At 48.4% G+C, this 20,960-nt stretch overlaps 1 protein-coding gene across 8 annotated transcripts in view; it reads right to left on the bottom strand.

Annotated features, from left to right (window-relative positions):
• Nucleotides 1-20,960, bottom strand: part of PLXNB1 (plexin B1) — a 95,162-nt gene that overhangs the window by 63,687 nt on the left and 10,515 nt on the right. For 2 of the 8 annotated variants that reach the window (XR_005822998.1, XM_040568911.1), the window contains exons 1-2: nt 18,917-19,468; nt 11,238-11,510 (exon numbers count right to left, since the gene is read on the bottom strand). The gene's annotated coding sequence lies outside the window, so the exon portion shown is untranslated. Of the gene's footprint in view, nt 1-11,237; nt 11,511-18,916; nt 19,469-20,409; nt 20,428-20,960 lie in introns of those variants that run through there. The other 6 variants (XM_040568914.1, XM_040568917.1, XM_040568915.1 and 3 more) reach the window with 4 other exon arrangements.

Genomic DNA, 20,960 nt, shown 5'->3' with positions numbered 1-20,960 from the left:
TGATTTAATAAGTAGTTAAGAGACACGAAACCATAAGTGGAAGAGTTTCCCAAGAGAGGAAGGTTATCAGTGAGATCTGCCAAGAATTCGTTCTGCAACCTGCGCTGTTCAGTATATTCACATAAGATGATCTGCAAAGAGGAATATGTCTGGAAGTGGCAAAGTTTACCAAGAAAAAAATTGTTCTGCACAATCAAATACAGAGAAGACTGCAAAAAGTTACAGAAATCACGCAGTCATAACCACACAGTATCTTCATTGTCAATAAATACTAAAACCAACAAAAATATTCTAATTAGATAAAGATATGAGGACTTGAATTAGGTGTTAACGCTCAGGAAAACTTTGGAAATTTGGTAGATCAGTTTGGTATTTAGTATCAGGCAAAAAGGCAAAGGCAACCTTTGGCATGATCAGGAAAGCAAACACACACCATCTTGTTGTTGAACGCTGCAGGCAGTTCTGCTTCCCACGTCTGAAAAAGGAGACAGAATGACAAAAAGGACAACAAAGATGATCAAAAGCATAGAACAGCTTCCATATAAGGAGAGACGGAGCAGAGCTGGGCTTCAGATGGACAAAGAAGCAACCAGGGGAAGATAGGGAAAATGCAAGAGATCTGAAACAACAAACAGTGTCAAGACGAGAAGCGTGGAGTAATTAACGACCACTTCTTACAATGCAGAAAAAAGAGCACCCATAAATGTACAGATGACTTTTCTAAGCCAGTTCAAGGATAATTTTCACTGGATGCAATATATTTTATATAACATTTAAAATGCACAATTAAATTGTGGAGCTCACTGCTGTAGGATGTCATGGAGACTAGAAACACAAACAAGTTAAAAAGAGATTATAAAAATTAATGGAGAATAGATGTAGTCGGGATCAGATGATCAGATACAACTCCTAGCCAAGGAGGGCCCTAAACTGGTGACGGTCACAAGCTGGGAGCATCAAATGGGGGGAGGAGAAGAGAAAAAAAAAATAAATCACGCTACACATGCCCTGTTCCTTACAGTACTCATTAAGCATCTGCTTCTGGCTATTGTCAAAGACAGGATACCGAGCTAGACAGAGCTCTGCAAGTTGCCCCAGGAGGACAGTTATATTTAAACTTCTTATTTTAATGGTACATTTATAGATTTTATTTACTTTTAAATATTAGGAATGTAACTTCAGCCCTTCCTAATCGCATATTTAGGAAGCCGGAAGCCTAACCTCATCGACTATTTCTAAAGGCATTATCTCTCTTATTAGCACGTAGATACCATCTCGCTGACTCCTGACAGCACAGCACAAAGCTAACGCACAGCACGGCCGCGAAGCAGGCGAGCATCCCCCTCAGCAGGCTGCGAAGGTGAAGCAGAAGCTCCAAACCACGGGGCACAGTGGTGGCAGAGGTGGGTCTGGAGCACCAGCAGCCTCTGCCAGGAACAGCTCTGCCCTGTTTTGCTAAATGCTCGGTGGAAACTTCTCACTCAGAAGCCGGCGGAAGAAAACAGGGGACGTGTACGCCGTACGCAGAGCTAAGCGCCGGGGTTTAACAGAACTGCTATTGGTAAAAGTAGGTCAGGGCCGACCGTTCTGCCCAGAGAGAAAGGAAACTAAAGCACAGCAGACTGTTTGGCCAGGTATTACAGAAATCCCTCACCAGGGATTTCATCACTACTTCAAACAGGCGTGATTCATGTTTTACCGGCCTCCACCTCAAACACGGCACGCCTTCCCAACTGCGCTGCCCTCCCTGTCATTACAGGCACCTCTCCCCAGCCTCGGCCCAAACCCCTCCTGTTCTCGGCTTCGGCTCCACGGGGCTGCCAGGAAAGCTTGAGTCCTGCCTTACCTACTCCGTGGTGATTTCCGCAAGGCAGAAATGCCCACTGTTCCCACCAGAAACAGCTAGGGCAGCTGCTGCCGCCAGTGCAGTCGTGTCTGGCAGCGTGCCCCCAGCAGGGAGGGGGGGACCTCCCGCACGCAGCACGTGCTGCCCGGACAGCACCGGGACCCCTCGCCAAGCTCTCCTGTCCCAGGGACGAGGGCCACGCTCTCGAGGCAAGTCCTTCTGCAGACAGCCTGGCCTCGGAATAACCTAGCAAGAGAGAAAAGGAACTTCCCCGCAGGAAGCAGGTTTTAAAGACGTGGACTTGCAGTGCCTCCAGTTGAGCCAAGTGGTCACCACCTCCAGAATACCAACCCCCTGCAATGAGGTGTAGCAGTTCTGCAGCACATCCCCAGTGCTTCCAGTACAAGTTGTGGCAGCTCCCAACCCCTTCCAGTCCTAGAGCTCAGGAGGAGCTATGAACAGACAGGTGATTTTCCCCTTCCCCTCCTTCACAGGGCGGGCAGGCAGCTCCACATGTCCAACGCAGGTGGGCTTCGCCATTGTTCTTCACTATAGGACACCTTGCCTTCATTTCACTCGCGTGAAAGGATGCTGGTTCTGCGCCTACACCCCAAGGGGAAACCGTGCTCACCACGCCAGCATCAGCCCGACAGGACTGCAGAGTGGAAGAGAGACCAGGGACCAGCCGCAGGAGGAGTTCAGCTAGCAGCGGTACAGACCACAAGCAGACACACAGGACCACATCCCGAGCTCCACCATCCAGCTGTCGGGATGCAAATCAGAGTCCTTAAGCCCTGCAGCCTGCCTTGAACAAACCCTTTCACTCTGCAAACACTGACCAGCACAGGGTGCTCCGGCCCGTTAAAGAATGGCGTTTCCTTGGCACCCCAGAAGTCCTCCTTTGTTTAGCACAGCAGCTCTATAAAGAATTAACGCACCCTGGGAGGGCAGGAAGGAGTTCTTCTCTCTGGAGTTTTCCTTCATTTCACATAAAATTCATTTTTCTGCCCTCCCCAGTAACCCTCTGTAGAACCATACAGCCTGACAGCAGTTTGACAGCCTTCCCCCATTACTCCAGCACTGTCAGCAGTTCTGGTTACAGCCATGAATACTGTCAGTAATATGCAAATAAACTTAATGCAATGCAACCACATGAGTAGCATTTATTCCCTCCCACCCAGAAGAGACAGCAAAATCAACAGAATTCCACATCACTGCCACAATCTGCTTGTGGTTTGCCTTCAAACCAAGCTGGGTAACATTCTATCTTGTATTACTCAACTCATTTTAAAACATTATCAGAAGTGAAGCTTTGATCAATTCATCTTCCATAAATTAGTACCTAAGCCTGGAAGACTATCAGCAGTCAGCTATGAACTATTAGGCTCGATAATTAGGTTACACAGGTCTGCTAGATAACGATCCAAGTTGGGGCATCCAGCCATTTTCTCCCACCTCCACAATCCAATTCCAAAGCTTTCATAAGGCCAAAACCAGAAAGTAGCACACCAGGTAGTTCAGAGAGCCTGGGGACCTTCTCAAGTTGCTCACAGCACGTAGAAAACACGGAAGCTGCCAAGCTTCCACTGTGCTACTGCAGAAGAGTGAACAAGCTGGGTGCACACTTGAGAGCCAGGATCAAATTTGCTCCAGCCTCAAGAGCCCCAAGCAATGCCCTTCCCGCACAGGATGGGATCTTGGCTATTCAGCACTCCCAGACGTAGCCCAAGACAGAGTGGTGGTGCAGGAACCACGCCTGAAGAGCTCTCAAGGTGTTTGCGGTCGAGGAGCCACAGGCTGGCAGCAGCGATGCAATGTGCTCTTCTGCCCTACAATCACAGCCCTGCATCCCAGACTTTGTCCAGACGTAGAAGTTCTTGGTTCAAGGATAAAATTCAGACCAGCAGAAGGCATTCAGATAGGGGTAGGACTACTGCAGCGCACAGGCCATCACCCGATGCTTTTCATTCACGCCTCTGTGGGTCCACAGTCCGGAGGACTGAAAGTGTGCAGTACAGAAGTTAAGTGGCAAAGGCAGCAGAAAGCTAGGATGCTGCAAGATTTGGTACTTGGAGAAATAAGTCATTTGGAGCAAGAGCTCTCCAGTCACTTTGTTAACATCTAGTCACGCAGACATGTAATCACACCTTATCCACAACACGGAATTTTAATACACGGCAAAATTCACCATGGCTTTGCAACATGAGTTTCTGTTGCTTTCTGAGTTCAGACTGCGGAGATCCTAACTTTTTCTAGTAAAACATTTGAGCTCCTGGTCCCGTTCAGGGCTGAGAAAGGATTTTTGGTGCTGCCCTAAGAGTGCCGTGGTTCAGAACTGGATACCTCTTCGTGGCAACCATGAATTTTAAAGGCTTTTTGGTTGAGACTGTTCTCCAGCTGGTTTGCAATCCACCTACCTTTGCAGTCTGAGAGCCACTGGCTGGACAGGACTGACTGGCTCTTCCCTTTGCCTCTCAGGGAAGCCCAGACCTTCACCCTAGGGCCACAGAGATGCACTGACAGGTCTGTTGCATAAACTGCACTGCTAGTCTGGAAATGCAAACTGCTACGAGCAGGAATTACAGCCAGTATAACTGGCTGACTGTCGGCATTTCAAGAGACTGCTACCTTGCCAGAGTGACCTCTGGGCAAAAGTGCCCAGAAGACAGGAAAACCAGATTTACAGTAGTCTGTTCGGAACAGCAGTGAGTCTTGCGTGTGAGTGGCTGCTCTTCTGCTGGAGGAAGCAGCTAGACAGAGCAGAGAGGCTGGTAAGGGGAACACAGAAAAATTACCCATGTTCGTACTGAAGGGATAAAGCCTAGCCGATGGTCAGCACAAGAGTGGGCCAAACTCAACAGTTGTCCTCTTAATGTCAACCCAGAAGGCCACACTGGGGCTGACAATCCCAGCATCATAAAAATGTGTTACATTAAACCTTCCCAGGGCTTACTGGGAAATACAGTAGCTGAAATCATGGAAGAGCTAGGAATGGAAAAGTTCCTACAGGCTAGAGATCAGGTTCAAACTCAATCTAATGTTGACGGACTGCCTGCAGAATGGCAGACAAGTGCAGCACTTGCAGAGCAGGTGGAGAGAGAATGGTTGCTAGAACAAAGCTACCGATAATAACTGAGAAATCGAGAGTAAAACAGGAAAGCTGCTCTCCAAAAGAGTGTACAGACTGAGCCCTTTGCTACCCAACAATGACAAGACTTCTGTTTTGGGACAGAGACACCTTACTGCAAACACCTGACTAAATAGGTGCAACATGCCGAGATGGTTACTGTAACAAGCTACAAAAAGGGAACAAAACTTAATGTAGTCTTCAGACAAGGACGCATCAAGAAAGACAAATATTTGCAAACCAATGCAAGCAGAAGTTTATGCTAAAGAACAAAATCAAACACTCATTTTAAAATTAAAAAGATCCAGAATAAAGTTACCCTCTCAAACACGCGCATCATTATGAAACTGGAAACTGCATTATAGAACAGTTCAGTTGGAAGGGACCTGCAAAGAACATCAAGTCCAACTGCCTGACCATTTCGAGGCTAGCCAGAAGTTAAAGCACATTAAGGGCATTATCCAAATGCCTCTTGAACGCTGACAGGCACAGGGCACCAAACACCTCACTAGGAAGCTTGTTCCCATGCTCTTGAACCTCTCCTTGCACAGCTTTGTGCCATTCAACTATCCTACAACATTCCTCCAGGAGTATCTCCTTCAGTGCACAGGAGGAATAGCTACCACTGAACCACCGACCTCACCACCTCCTGCTTTGGAGCTGTCGCAGCACCGCTTCCAGCCCTGCTGACAACAGGGCAACAAAGCCACACCGAGCGACGTACCTTCCTGCAGCCCTAAGCACAGCAGGACTCGATTGTTAAAGTATTTCATCCAGGGTCTGCTGGTGGGGAAGAAAGAATTTTCATGCCCATTTTAGAGATGAAGAGTTGAGGCACAGGTTGAGACACAACCTGCCCAGCACCCATCAGGAACCCTGTGGAGGAGGGACAGAATTCAAGACACTGACAATGCTCAATTGCCACAATGCTGGAAAAAGCCTTTCTCTGGCTGCAAGCCCATCTTAATTCCCAAATATCACTCTTATTCTATGAGAGACAAAGCAGTCGCCCTGCACCTTCAGCATATAACCATGATCCAGCAATAACACTGCTCTGTATTTCACAACCGAGGCAAGACTACTGTGAAAAACCTGAAGAATAAACACACATAATGGAAAGAGCGTTGGTATACTTGTATAGCAACACTTGATCTATAAACACATATCAAATTTTCAGACTTTGGGACACATGAAACAACTTCCCAGATTTGCATGAAAAGCCATATCCATCAAGTTCATCACAAAACTGAAGTCTTTGGACTCAGTGCAGATCTGTCACCGAAGCTATAGGACTCCAAGCCAGAAGTAACAGGCTGCCATTAGATTCAGATTAGTGGAGAGGAACTAGACAAAGCAGCTGTGATGACAGATGTTGGGTTTTATTCCAAACTTAAGCCCACACCGCCTAGTCCCTTCTTTCCCAACACAACCCTCGTCCAAGACCCTGTGTGTACTCCACCTGGCTTCGGGTCTCAGCCCAGGTGCCCCTTCACTCCTCACAGCTGTAGTGCACTACAGGAAAAAAAATTAGCAATATCCAGCGGCAACAGAAACCACGTCCCTATGGACAAAAGGACGGACAGCCTGACACAGCTCTCATCCTTCTGAAAGAGAAAAGTTCAGAGGAACAGCTAAGGGCTGCCATCCTGTACTGTGCTCTCAGCAGATTTGGATAAGCACCTAAAACCAAGCGTAAGACTGGACTTGCAAGGGAGAAGCATCTAGAATTGAGCCCTGTTTTCTAGTTATTTTTAAATGTTTAGACAGGACCTCAAATAAGACCAGTGTTTCGAGAACTTCTAAAGAGCCTGAACCTCACGTAGGCCATGACATTTTTAGTTTGAAAGCATTTGGAACAGAGATTGTATTGTTTATAGATCTGCATATCACCCATTTTAGCTCAAATTAAGTTACAGCCCACTGCTAGGCAAGAAACACTCCTTAAAGGGGGAAATCCACAGAAATAAGATTTAGGCTCTCAGCAGTAACAATCTCTGTAACTCAGTAAAACATTTAACATCCCAGAACAGCAAGGACCAGCATATGCCGTGAAGAAGGGAAAATGTCAGCTTCCCTGCTTAGAATATGCGTCTTCACACCACCCTTCCCAGTTGCATAGCTCCCCAAAATATACTCACCACCTCTCTTGAAGCTCAAGTCAACAGTCTGCAGGCTTTAACAGCCCACAGGCGATGCTTTTAGCAAGTCTGAGGTACGTACAGCACATCGTAAGCAGCACAGAAGAAACTTGGGCCACAAGCTGTGCCAGTCTCTGTTTTTACAAGGTTTATTTTTATTTCCCTCCATCCCGCCCAGTTCTGACAGACCAGCTTGCAGTTGTTCTGGCTCCGGTGATGGCCTGAAACCGTAAGAAGGAAGCAAGCACATAGCAGCACTTTGCCTCCCTGAACACCCTCCCAGGCTTCAGCGATGTGCAGCTCAGGGATTTCTCGGGACAGAGGTGGTTTCTATGCATTTAGGAACCTTCAATAGCTCCTTCTTCTGGGGAACTGCCCTGTGTCCTCAAATACACACAGATGTTAGGCATTCACAACATCCTGTGGCAAGGAGCTTCCCAGGTTAACTGCACACATCAAGGACTAAGTCGTTACTTTTTTTTTAAGCTTACTACATGCTGGCCCCATTCAATACCTATTCATACTTATGACTCTTCCATACTAATGGAAGAGGCAAAAAACAGTTGCTGCCCCTCTAACCTTTCCACACCATTCAGGATTTTGGTAACTATCACTCCTCTCTTTACAGGTGAAAGAGTCCCAGTTTATTCCATTTTCTTTGTATAGAAGACACTCCTCACCTTTGATCATTGTTGCTGCTGTTCCATTTCTAATAATGGAAAATACCCGTCATAATACAACAATTTTCACAAAGCTGCAGAAAACAACTTCCATATGAGCTGGAGAAATTAGTGTGATGATTAGTAAATATTGCAGGGACTCTCCACCTCCTGTAGTGAATTGCTAGTTAGCTAGTTCTGTTAAAATATGCACCCTAACTTCTTAAACTGAGCTTGTTCAAAACTACTTTCAAGCCCCAGCACCTAACCACACCTTGTTCCTTCAGAATAGGGTGTGTTTTTCAGAAATTCTCCCCCCATTAGTACTTTCAAAGCACAAATAACGTTCTTATACTTGATTTAGCCTACCCGATGCAGGATATCCCTTACAACAAAGGCTGTATGTCAGAGCTCTGTTCTGTCATATGTTCTTTATGAATATTTCAATCTTTTTCCTCAATTATAGACACGTTATTTAGTGATTTCATGATGCTACATAAAATAACAACATCTTTACTGGATCTTGTTGTTATACAGAATCATATAAGAATATTTATTTTTAGACGTATTGTTCTTATTGTGACTCCTGCAAAATCCTCAGTGATTTTTTTCCACAAACGCAGTGATCCTTCCTAATTGCTTCCAACATTCTTGATTATTATAGTGAATAAGAATTCACTATGCATGCATGCTTCGCTTGCTAGGCAACCTAGACTCTCCTGTCAGGCTGAAATAGCTGGCTTTTTTGTCCTTTGCCAGTTTCTCTATTAAGAGTCAAACAAGCATTTTTTCTTTTTTTTTGAGAAATGTAACTAGAATCAGAGAAAAATAAGTGAAGCCATTAAAACCAAACGATTCAAAAGATGGCAGATATATTATTTAGCATTACAACACTTATTTCTAACAGCATTTTTTTTTTAATCAGTCTACCTCACAATTTAGGGCTTTAAACCATTCTCTACCAAGAGTTGGAAGGAACACCTCACTCCACAAATAACCCATAACTGGTTCTGATCGAAGGGAAGAAGTCTCCTCTCAAAGTGGTGGATATCAAACAGCACAGAGGACTCTAAAGTTCCTCTAACCCAGCTCTTCCCATCTCTTCCACTACATCAGATAGACAAGGCACTAGCTCTTCCTGGACGCTGAGCTCCTAGAACGCGGTGCAGGAGAGCTGTCCACAACTTTGTGACATCAAGCCATGCCAGCCCTGGAAATTACATAAAAAACGCATCTGGAACATAATAAAAGGGTTTATTTTCACACAGGCATTCACCTGACTACAGGTACTACCTGCGGTACTTTAAGAGGCAAAATGTAGAAATGCATTTGGAATTTTGTCCTTCATCCCACTGTGGGTATGTATAGGTTTGCATTATTTTTCCAATGAGCTCAGATACTACCAAAACAAAAATCTAGTTGTTATAAAGTTAAATAATTAAACAAATAGAGCATAAATAGCTAGTAAAAAGCAGCTCAGCATGCAACAGGAGACATCTTGGAAACAGAACAGCAAAACAAGATGCAAGACCAGAAAACTCTTTGGACTTGTCTTTCATTTAAATGTCACATTTTGAACTGAAGCAGGACTTTGAGGTAGTTATGCAGAGGCATTACGGAGATGAAGGAAGTACATGGCCTAGAAATACCCCAAATCTCACTGTTCTGAGCTCTACAGAGAGCACACCACACAGAACCGCTTGCCAAGCATAAAAAGCAATGAGAAAAACTTCTACAGACAGAACATAGCAGCACAGTTTCATGCGGAAAAACATGCCCCCTGCCCTCGAAACCAAAGGGTTTCTCCTGATTTTTGCCTTGTACACAGCACAGAAGTTGTATGTTTGTTCTTAATGTAAGGAAAAAAAGAGGTGGGACAGAAAAGAGGGCAGAAAATCCCCCCCTACGCTGTTCAAAAAGGAGGGGAGAGAAGAGGGCCCAAGTAACACTCTCCTAGGTAACACGGAATTGTTACTCCCGCTGCACAAGAATGAAGTAGAGCGCGACTTGGATAATAACCGTAACTCACATTTCAGAAGTCAGTTTGTTCAGCCATGATCTTTTGCACGCAAATGGACTAAAAACCATTTCCTCTAGTGCAGTTCTGTTGGGGCACTGTTTCAATAGAATCTGCACAGAATCAGCTGGATATCTCAAGGAATACAACACACATGTAATACACAGTACACAGACCTCTGTCCTCCCTATGGTCTTTTATTTTTTTATGTACCCTGAAAGCGTGGACCCAGAAGAGACTGGCCTGAATTCAAATCATCTCAAGTACTTACTCCTTCCCTATTTCAAACAGCTTTGATTTAGTGGTTTTACTTGAACCACCCAGAGCCAACGAAAAGCTGAGGGAACCAGACTCACCGATCTTTGTACACGTGTTGTACGTACTCAGGATTTATTCATGGAGGCTACAGATCAACACAGATTTTCCCAAAGCTTGCTCTTTAACATTCAAGATTTTAATCTAGCTCTACTACCAAACTGAAACCAAACAGGCTGCACACACACAGAAGCCCAGGTTAGGGGTTGCTGTCTGGCTTTATTCATTGCTTTTATTTTTGCTGAACCCTCCTGCTACTACAGCTGCAGGTCTAACAAGCAGACTACTTTCTGACGAAGGGCTCCTGTACTCCCTGTGCTCTCAAGTGATATCCATCTCTCTAGCGCAATAGTCAGTGACTCATCTGAGGCAGCACCGAGTGTCCAGGTGCCAGGGTTTCACTCTCCAACAAGTCCATGTAGATCTGCAGATCTCCAGCAGCTCATTCAGTCTGGGATCTCTGCTGTACCACCCTACATTTGATATTCAAATTCCTGTATTCAAATTCCACACATTTACTCACAGAGTGCTTTGCCAGGTGAATTGAAGTAGGAGTTGCAGCTATCCTGTTTAACAGGCTGCAGTCTGACAGGAGAACTCAGTTTCAGGGAGACATTTCTTCAAGGGTCTATAGCTGTCAACACCGCCGCGCTCAGCCAGCACAAAGCAGCTCACGACACTGTATGGTGATTGACAGCCAGATATGAACATCACCCTGCTCCGGGAGGCTGTCTGCAGGTTTGGTCACACTCACTGGCTCATTTCTGGCCGTAGATCACTATCAGAAAGTAGCATATTTGTTTGTTTCTGTCTGTAGGTTAAACTCATTAGCTTGTATAGAAAATTTTAATTGTAGATGTTGTTTTACATTGTAATGACAGCACCAATGCTGCAGACCGCACCACTGCAGTTCACGCATCCCACTGGTCCCTCAGGAAAGGGGTGGGGGTTGGCAGGGGAGGGAGGCAGAGCCAAGACAAAGACAAGAAAGTGGACAGCAACCGTTGAAGTAAATACGTCTGCTTAGGGCAGAACTGGACAGATCACCACTTCTGCTCAAGAGACGCCCTCTGTCCTTCACAGGGGCTCCCTACCTAAAGGGAACAAGTGTGTATTCTCACATAGTGCCACTCACTCTTTCCAGTAGCCCACGTGCCTGGTGAACCCCCTTGTCCACTAATCACAGGCGGTACCGTTCATCAGGTGCATTCATCCCGCAGCAGCACCAAGAGGCTGCCGGGCATTACGCTGGCAGCACAAACAGACGATCAGGAACACGGAGGGGCCCAGCAGGCTGCAGCAGTCCGTGGGTGTCCCAGTGCTGACTCCCGGCGCATTTTGCTTACCATCTGGGCTCTTGGGAACGCTGAGACACCTTCATTTCTCTTATTGAGGAGTGTGCCTCAAGCTGGAAAAAAAACAACACAACGTGAAATGCAAAGACTATTTTTCCAATAAATTAAATCGCTGTTGCACTTGACTCCCGCTGCGGCTCCCTCCCCCCCGAGAAGGCAAGGTCTGGCCAGCTGCACAAAGTCCAGGCAGCCCCGGGGAAAACAATGGGATCTTTTTCTAGCCAGAACGAGCCTTCCCGTTCACCCTTCTAACCATGGCTCGGAGGACACCCCCAGTGTGTCTGCAGGGGAGAGGAGTCTGTTGGCATAGCAACAGTACACCCTAACTCTCTGCTAATGAACAGGGATAAAATGTTTTGTTCTCATTAGGAAAAATACAGACACATTCCTGATTGGTGAGTAATGTCTCTGCCTCTGGGAGATTAGCTCAGAGCTGTGCAGCCTGAAACAGCCTCAATTCAGCCCACTGCCGTGCTTCCCTTCAACAGCCATTCTCCAAGGACCGCACGCCTCTCAAGGGCAAGCCTACAGAGCCTTCTGTACACTTTGCCTTCGGGCCGAGACAGCTCAAGGCAGGAATAATGAGAGGAGGCTTGACAAGAGCAATGGGAACGCGCACAATGGGAACACACCCCTCCGTCCCCAAAGCCAGCGCTCGCTGGTGCGTTCGCTGCACCTGGGTCCCAAGCTACCGCCAAGAGCTTCTCTTTGTGCTTCCCCCCCAGGGCTGCCTCGCACGAGGATCCCACATCTCCCGCTGCGGGGGGAGCAAAGGACAGAGCACAGAGCTGCAGTGCAGAGCGCAGCCGCCACTACATGCCTGGGTGTGGGCAGCTGAACAAGGGCTGCTGCCTACCAGGGTTTATTAGGATTCCGGTGTCAACAATCAGTAAGATCCAGAAGGAGGAATCTCTGTGCTTGGGTGTTTGCAGAATATCTGCGTGGATGCTTCTCATTGCTCATGTTTGTACCTAGGTGCCGAATCCCAAAGCCTTTGCCCCACACAGACAACGCTGCTCCCCAGAGCCTCTGCCCTGCAGATACTGGGGCCAGCACAGCTCGCCCAAGGACCACGGCTTCTGCAAAGAGGATCCGGGGTGGGAGCTGAGCCAGACAGCCAACACACAGACAAAAACCCAGCCTCCAACAGCACATCTGCCACACTATATGGCACTGCCTGGTCTGCACAGTGCCCAGCAAAACTCAGTTCCAAGCACACAGCTCATCTTTCCTTCACGCTGCTGCTGAGCCCCACTCGCTCCCACTGATGTGCTTTGCCTTGGGCTCAGCAGTTGGTGAGAATAGGGACTGCACCCTTCGTCCCTGGGGAGGACTTCGGAGCATTTCCAGGGGCTGAACGGGTGCCCTGAGATGCTCCTGCCCCTGTGGGGGAACTGGTGCTGGTTGGGGGGCACCATAGGCAGAGCTGTGCCCAGCTCTGTGCCAGCGCCTTCCTGCTCCCCCAGCACCACTGAGGGGGGACTGGGGTGTGAGGGAGCTGCAGTATGCGCTCCTTGCTCACGTTAGCTCCTTTCCCTGACCCCTCAAGCTCTCCCTGGCCTTCCCTGCTCCTCAGGGCTTCAAAGAGCTCAAAATGGCGTGACTAAAGGCGGGGTGAGGATCAGGGACGAAGGGCCCTGCTACCATACGCCTCCGAGAAACTTGCACACCCTGTAGGAAACAACACTGCTGGGATTCGATTGCAACCTCACATCCAGCTGAGGAATAATTTATTTCAGTTGCCTAGGCAGGGATCTGGCTGCCTGCAAGCCCCCTCTGTCTGCCTGAAGGGGGGCAATAAATCCACCACCTCACCCAGGGGACAGCAGCCGAGCAGCGACAGCGCCGGCCCTGCCCTGCAGCCCTGCTCACTCCCAGCCCAGTGTGGGGCTGAAGGGGCCGGGTGCTGCCTCCCAGCCTCTGCCACTGGCAGGGTCCCCCCCCTGCCAGCCCTGTCCCCAGCCGTGGGAATGGAGCTGGAGCTCGGCACCCCGAGGTGGGCTCACCCCCAGCCGCCAGCAGTGCTTAACTCCCTCCGTGCTGGCAGGCAGCGCTCCCCAGAGCCGGTGGCTGCCTCGCTGCTGGCTCCATCATCTCCAGGACTGTCCCCATCCTGCTCCCCCAGCCGCCACGTCCCCCTCAATGCCAGCCCCTGGGGTCTGGACAAGCTGGGGTGTGAGGAGAGCCAAGGCACAGCTTGTAAGGTGTTTGTGTCCTTTCATGCCACACAGAAGCCCTGGGGAGCAGCCCTCACTCCTCTGGTCAGGCCAGGGCCTCAGCCATCCCCCGGCGTGTCAGGAGTTAAGTTCGCATTTCCATTCTCCTGACCCGCACCAACGCTGGCTGAATATCGAGCTATTCTTTGCAGCCTGATAAAGCATGAGAAAGCTGAAGGCCTCACACACTCCTCCTTTCACAGCTTGGCCGCCTGCCCGCGAGCTGTCACTCCCTGGCACCCGGGGGCAGGGGGAGTGGAGGAGGCCGAGCCGCAGCCAGCTGTGGTGAATCACGGCCGGGCCCTGCTCCCCAGGGAGCTGCATCCTGCCCGTGGACCCTGGGCCTGCTGCTGTCTTTCATGGAAGCCATCCTGCCTGACAGGGGGTCCCATGGCCACAGCCACGGTGCCCAGTGGCTCCCAGCAAGAGCCCAGTGCGAGCATGGCTCTGCCCAGCAGCTGGGTGGGAGCTTGCCCGCAGCACTGCTGTGCCTGGTCTGGTGCTGGCTGCTGGTCTGCATGACAGGGAAATTCCAGAGAAAGGCTCAGGAACAAGATCTGATTTGAAGGACAGTATTTACCCATCCATGCACCACTCATGCAATACTCATTTTGGGTACTGATTCCCACAGCAGCCCCTTCCTAACCCCCTTCTCCCCCTCACTACCATATCTAACCCAATAACTATGTCTGATCTGGGCTGCTCCAACCACCACCGACACCCACTCTTGTTTATTTTGAGGGGTTCCACCATCATGGATTTCACCCTCCATTTCCCCCTCCATTCTAACACACGGCACCAGAAGGAAACACACCCAGATCTCAGGGTCAGGAGTCCCAGACAAGAAAGCAGCTGGGACAGCACAGGAGCACCAAGGCCATCGCGTGCCTGCCTTGTGCTAGGGGCACATCTTTGTTGAGCGAAGCCTCTGCAAGGTAAAGACATCAGCTGCTGGCTTTCTAAGGAAGGGATGTTCATAAAGTCAGCCCCTTGGACCATCAGCTTGAGCACGAACTACCACGTGGCACAGGGGATACTTCCCCTCACCCATTTGTCTCCTGCAGAGACGGGTGCTCAGTGCACAGCCGGCACAGACTCTGCCAGATAACATGCTACATATGGCTTGCTTTATCCCTTATGAGACATTTATGGCATGTTGTAAGGTTTCTGTTGCACTTTACACATCTGCACCAGAAAGCATCTCTTCCACCACACCTGCAGCTACACTGCCAGCATACTGAAAAGATTAACACATGGAGCATCCCTAAGTTAGCAAGTTCTGTAAGTCTGGTTACCCCTCGTGAAGAGGGGATGAAAACCCTCCCTGGCCATACAGACACACAGACTACTGAGCTGCAGGAACGCTAACCCATCCAGCATCACCCTCCTCTGCCACAAGGATCTCTAAATGCAAAGCTTAATAGAAACAGTTAACACCCTGAGCCCGGCTTGGAGCCATCTGAGCTCTCTATGTAATATAATCCCGTTAATAACGCCCAGAATAGCACTCAGGAGTCCTGGCACAAACTAAGACCTCACTGTACCGAGCATTGTGTAGATTGCTGTAGCGGTGCCGTTTTCTCTTCTGTAAAATTACTGAGCACCGTACATGGGAACCAACCATAACCCGTATTTTACAGAAGTTAGGACACAGGAGAGCAATGTATACTTTTCAGATGTCTTTTTCTGGCAGCTAAATCAAGCGAGCGGCCGGGGGGAGGGAGGGAGGCAGGAACACTGAGGTTACTCTCTCCCCACAGCAGCCAGGCAAAAGCCCAGTTCAGCCAAAGCTCACTGAGGCTCTTTATGTTCCCGGCCAGGGACAGAGGTCACTTGTAGAAGACTGAACTAGGGTTGGTACGAGACTGCCTGCTATGCACGCAGGCACAAGAACCCAAGCCGTACCCATCTCTGTTCTTTTGGGAGCCCATCCCAATGCTGCTCGCAGTGCCTTCGCTAAAAACACGCCTTTTAGCTCCAAACTGAAGTTTGCTTTGAATTCCTCACGGTCTGAGGAAAGGAAACCCATACACAGGGTCTGTGAAGAAAGTAATTACTTCTTTGTGTTAGCCAAAACATTTGGGCACATTCTTTTGACTCAGATTTTGGGATAATTTCCGACAGTAAGTACAGATTAAGTCCATCTTTGAACTGATCTTCCTGTGGTCCTCTTGAGGCTCACACCGTGCAGCGGGTGCCGCAGCCTGCACGGACTTCCCAAGCATCCAGAAGTCACAGCTCTGCAATTCATTGACTTTGAGAGGCACCAGGTCACACTGTCTGGCCTTCAGCTGATCACAGTTCACGAGCTTTCTGCACATTTCTGGCTTGGGGACTGCATGTGTTGGAAGTGAATAGAGTCTAGATGCCTTCTGGCAAGATGCCTGAGGCAAAGGCCTCAAGAGAGAAATCTACCATTTCCCAGGCTGATACAAACAGGCAGGCATCCCCTTGCTTCAGCTTTTATTCCCTGTTTGTGAAAAGGCCGAGGGAGCTGGCAATTGCGAGCGGGAATGGAAGAGCTGTAGGCTCCAAGACAGTTGCAAGCAGCATGCTCTAACATCTCACAAGAGGAAACAGAAGCAGGTAGCTGAGTACTTAAAAAAAAAAAAAAAAAAAAAAAAAGAGTCCTCTGCAGAAACAGGGTAAATACCACTGCAGAGAAATCTCTTAATACAAGTCGCTCCTTCCGATCTGCACTAACCTGAATGCCGCCCCGAGGCAGCGAGAGAAAACACTGCGCCGTGGTGAGCAGGAAGGGGCTATGTACAGGCACGAGCAGGAAGAGCTGTGTTTGAAGAAGGACATTCTCTCGGCTAAAAAAAGCAGGGTTTTCTACACTGTTTTGCCTTTCCCCTGCTGTTTTCCCAGCAGACAGCAATCCCACCAGAGCCTGTCCCGCCCCAGGACGGGGCTCCCCAAGGGCTGCTCAAAGGGAAAGGGACTGAGCCAAAAGGGCCCTAAAAATGATCCTGCAAAGGCACCAGTGCCAGCATGTTCTCCTGAGATCGACAGGACAAGAGGAGAGGCAGGAAGAGAAACTTTGACAAAGCTGTTTCTTAAACCAGCTTTACAGGAATACAGTGGAACAGGGTAGGGCCATGCGTGAGGGGAGACTGAACAAGTTAATAGCTAACCAGCAAAACTGCCATGAGAGACCACAAGATAGGAAACATTTCAGTGAGAAACACCCAGTCCAAAACTGCCCTCCACAGCCTGACTGGGAGCCGCTGCTGCCTCTGCTCTTGCTACACCATTGCAATGCGATCACAACTACAGCACTATCATTACCCCCTGAAATCCCTGTTTCTCTAAGAGGACTCATACCCAAACTAACCACCTTTTCCCATTTTAAGTGCCATGATCGATGAGGATCTGAGAGTCTGGTTTCTGGCCTTGGCACTGAAAGTAACTGCTGTGAAAAATGTTAGCAGAGATTTCTGCCACAACACTGGGGAGCAGAGTCTTCCAGCTTCTTGAAAAGGTGGCACGTACCAGGACAACCCCGTACAGAGGTGCAGCAACAGCAGAAGTGGAAGTCCTGCTGCCGGGGTGGACATTCCCTGTGCTGTCAGAGGGGGAGAGGGTGAAGCTGGCTGCTGCCTTTTTCCTGTAGTCACTCAGGAGACAAGCCACCGAGACCTACAAAAATTCCACTGCTTTCACGTAGAGCAGTTTCCAGGAAGATTTTTCATGAGGATATTCTTGGCTATTGGTTGAATAACTTCTTTGTTCCAGAATACAGATTTTTTTAAAAAGAGGGGGGAGCCTCCCTACTATTGCTTTGCCATTCAAGACATTGTCATTGTCACCTTTCAGATGTGTAAGCATAAGAGACAGCAGCAGCTGAGCTGCGGTAATTAGGAAGGAGAGATGTGCAGGCCTCGTCTCACATCTTTCTATTAAGATGCAGTTTACACTTTGGCAGGTTTTTCAGTCCCCAATGAAAAGGTGCCATCTTCATCTGCTCCAGCAAACCATCCTCATTTCAGGACTCTTCAAACAGTTCTGAAAAAAGCAGTGTTGCCTCCCCTCACCCTGCTCGGTCAGGCCAAAATGCAGCCACGAAACCATTAGTTCTCTTATCTCCAGGAACATAGGAATACTGGCTCTAGACCTGTTTCCATGACACCTACTTCAAAAAGTTTCCCATTTTATTCGAGCGTCTACTGAATTAAAACTTACACTGCTCTCTCCACTTGCAGCAGGGAAGCTGAGAAGGATGGGACCGAGCTCATTTAATTCTATTCACAAGCTCCCTTCCTGAGGAAAGCCAATAACTTTCGGAGAGTCTCTGCAGACTTTGCTCCACCGCTTTGCACGCTGAAGAATGGCTGGTTGGTAATCCTCTTTTCACTCAGTGCGCACAGACCCAAAGGTTTTCATCCCTGTGAGCTCAGAAATTTCCATTTCCATTTAAGAGAGACATTTTCCTGGCAGTTCTCAAAAGATGCATTTGTAAAATAGGAAACAACCTCAAGGAATGCTAAAGCAAAGGAAGAAAGCTGTACGTGGAAAGTCTTTCTACCTCAGCTAGGAAAGGAAATTCCTTCCCAGCACTGATGCCCCATAAACACAGCCTACTCTGCAACTACCAAATACTGGCTCAACACAAAGTGACTGGCTGCCCATCCTGCCTTGTGCAAACACCCAACAGTTTCCTCAGTATTACTTTCAGATCAGCTGGGGTAGCAGCCACCAAAAATCACAGAAGAAAGAAAAAGTTCAGACACATACTTGAGTGCATATGCCAGACAAGAAAGGAAAATATGGGGTGTAGGATGGCTGGGACAAATTATGGAGAGGTGAGGGTGTTCCAATGAACTCACTACAGAATACACGCTTGCATCGGTGGTTTTTAAACTTGTGGCTTGCAGACTTTGGTTGTCTGTAAAGGTAATTAAAAAAGCAAATCCATTGCCATATCTCTAATAGAAAATGTTTAGAAGTCTGCGAACCCAAAGAGGTTGAAACTTTCTTCTTTCAAGTGCAAAACATTCAGATGGCCCACAGCCAAGTCCCAGAAAAAAGCCCTAGTCAGTAACTCAGGAATGCCAGCTCTTAACACAAACCAAAAGCACACAAACCCTCCGGTCGGGCAATTCAGTGTCATCTCCCACCAAAAAACTCACTTAAAATTGCACTCTTAAAATTCCAGCTATCATCCACCTCCTTGACTCTGCGCCAGGGAAGCCTAACTGGAGCTCCCTAAAGCCGTCAGCTGAGCGAGCCATTTTTCTTACCTTGCTTTGGGGAATTCCTGCTTCGCGTCTGTGTAAAGAGAAACGAGAAGGCTTCACGCCGCTCCGGGCAGGATCCCTTCCATCACTCCCAGCTCCTTAGCAGAGGCATTCCTGAGGCACACTGTGCCCTAATAAATCAACACAGCCGCCCCAGGTTTCCCCGGCAGCTGGGGTTCTGCAGGAAAGGCAAACATCTCCCCAGCTAAAGCAAACAGGGCTGCAGAGCCCCTGCTGAGCACATGGCTACTGTCAGAAGAGGGACAGAGGGAGAAGGTGGAGATCAGAAGGCATCTGGCTGACAAAAGCCAATCCAGCTCGGGGGCGGAAGATGGCCATGGTTCTGGCCCTGACCTAGGCATTCCTCTGACCAGGGATGTGCTTGCCAAAACATTTTATCGGAGCAAAAACACCGAACTTTGCTTTCAGAGCAATGCCCATCCTGCTCCTGACATGCACAGTAGTTTTGCCTTTAAGAAGAGCAGTTACTTTAGCATTTAGGATCCTCATGTAACAGATCCTGCACAAATACAGAACAAAAATAAGCCAGTCTTAAACAGCTTATAGCTTAATTCTAAAATAAATGAAGACAAAGGAAATGGTACTGATCAGTATGGCCAGCAGTTAGCTCAGCAGAACAAGGACGCTGCTGTTTCCAGGGGCAAGGGAGGTGGGATTTTTTTTTTTTTTTTAAAACTATTTAACAGAAAAGACCCAATGAAGGATTTTCGAAAAGAATAATTAGGTGGGTTGGCATACGTTTATGGGCCAACCATCTCTCTCCCAGAGAAACCAAAACAGTATTTTTCAAAAGCAGCGCGAGGAAACAACGGGGGCTAGTGTTACCAGACAAACAGCAGACAGAGTCCAACTTCCAGCACCAAAGGTTGCTAGATTGCACGCGAACAACGAGATGGGCTGCTCAAATACCTCTTTTTCAGTTGCTTTTGGCGAGTAAGGGAAGGGAGTAGCCAAGGCAGGGCTGAGACAGCGAAACTAAAAGAAAAGCAGGCACAAACCCACCAACACCTTTAAAACAAACCCCGTTTACTAAAACAAAGGCATCTTCTCCAAACACCCGCTGACAGCTGGGGTAAATATCCGCATTTCAACGCCTCCCACTCCCAGCCAGGGCCTCCCCGCAGGGGGTTTCCAGGCCAGCCCCAGCACACCGAGGGGCGGTGGGAGCACAGGACAAGTGCCAAAAAAAACCCATGGGTCAGGCCTGAGCTACACAACACACCCAGGTCTGCAGCTACCACAGCATCAACTAGCCGGCCTCCCCTCTGAGCCCAGTTTAAGGTGTATTTTCACCCCATGGGGAACCACCAGCTCCCAGCCTCCAGGCTAGTGCTTCCTTTAAGGGAAACCAGCTTATCCTACGTGTGGTTAATTGAGGGAGAGATGTGTATGTGCGCTGAGACACATGGCAGGCAGCGGTGGGGCGGGACACTGCACGACCATCTCGCTGCTCTAGGCCCTGAGCTTATTCTGACCTTTTGGTTAAAGATCCTGCGATGAGGCACTGCTCAGCCCCAAGCCTGATCAGATGTCTGGGGAAAAAACAGAGAGCAAGGCACTGCACATGAGTGACCAGAGCCACAGTATGATCTGGATATTCCCACCCACCTGCATGGCCCCAAAAAAGCAAAGTTTTTCAGTGCAAACATTGGCGGCGGCAATATGAAACCAACGTGTTAATTAGCAGCCTGCAGTCCGGCGCAGGACGGAGATTGCTGATGTTGGCTATTATACAGGCAGTCAGAGGCCAAACAGAACAAGTGCCGCATTAGTTAACCCATTCAGAACAAAGTTAATAATTGGCTAATTGCGGGTTCCTGGAATGGACAGACCAAGGTCTGGTTTTTAAACCTCTTTTCTGAGAGGTATCTTAGAATACACTTGGTACAGCAAGGTCTCCACCATACACACACCTCTGCTCTTTATTAACATTCAGTCTCAATTTCGATGGTCAACTTAAATTCAGGAAAATCCACTGGCTTGCATTACCCGAAGGATCAGACTACATGAACTCAGTGACTTAACT

The sequence above is a fragment of the Cygnus olor genome, chromosome 10 (genome assembly GCF_009769625.2).
Source record: "Cygnus olor isolate bCygOlo1 chromosome 10, bCygOlo1.pri.v2, whole genome shotgun sequence".
Classification (NCBI taxonomy): domain Eukaryota; kingdom Metazoa; phylum Chordata; class Aves; order Anseriformes; family Anatidae; genus Cygnus; species Cygnus olor.
This window is presented reverse-complemented; position numbering and strand designations above follow the sequence as displayed.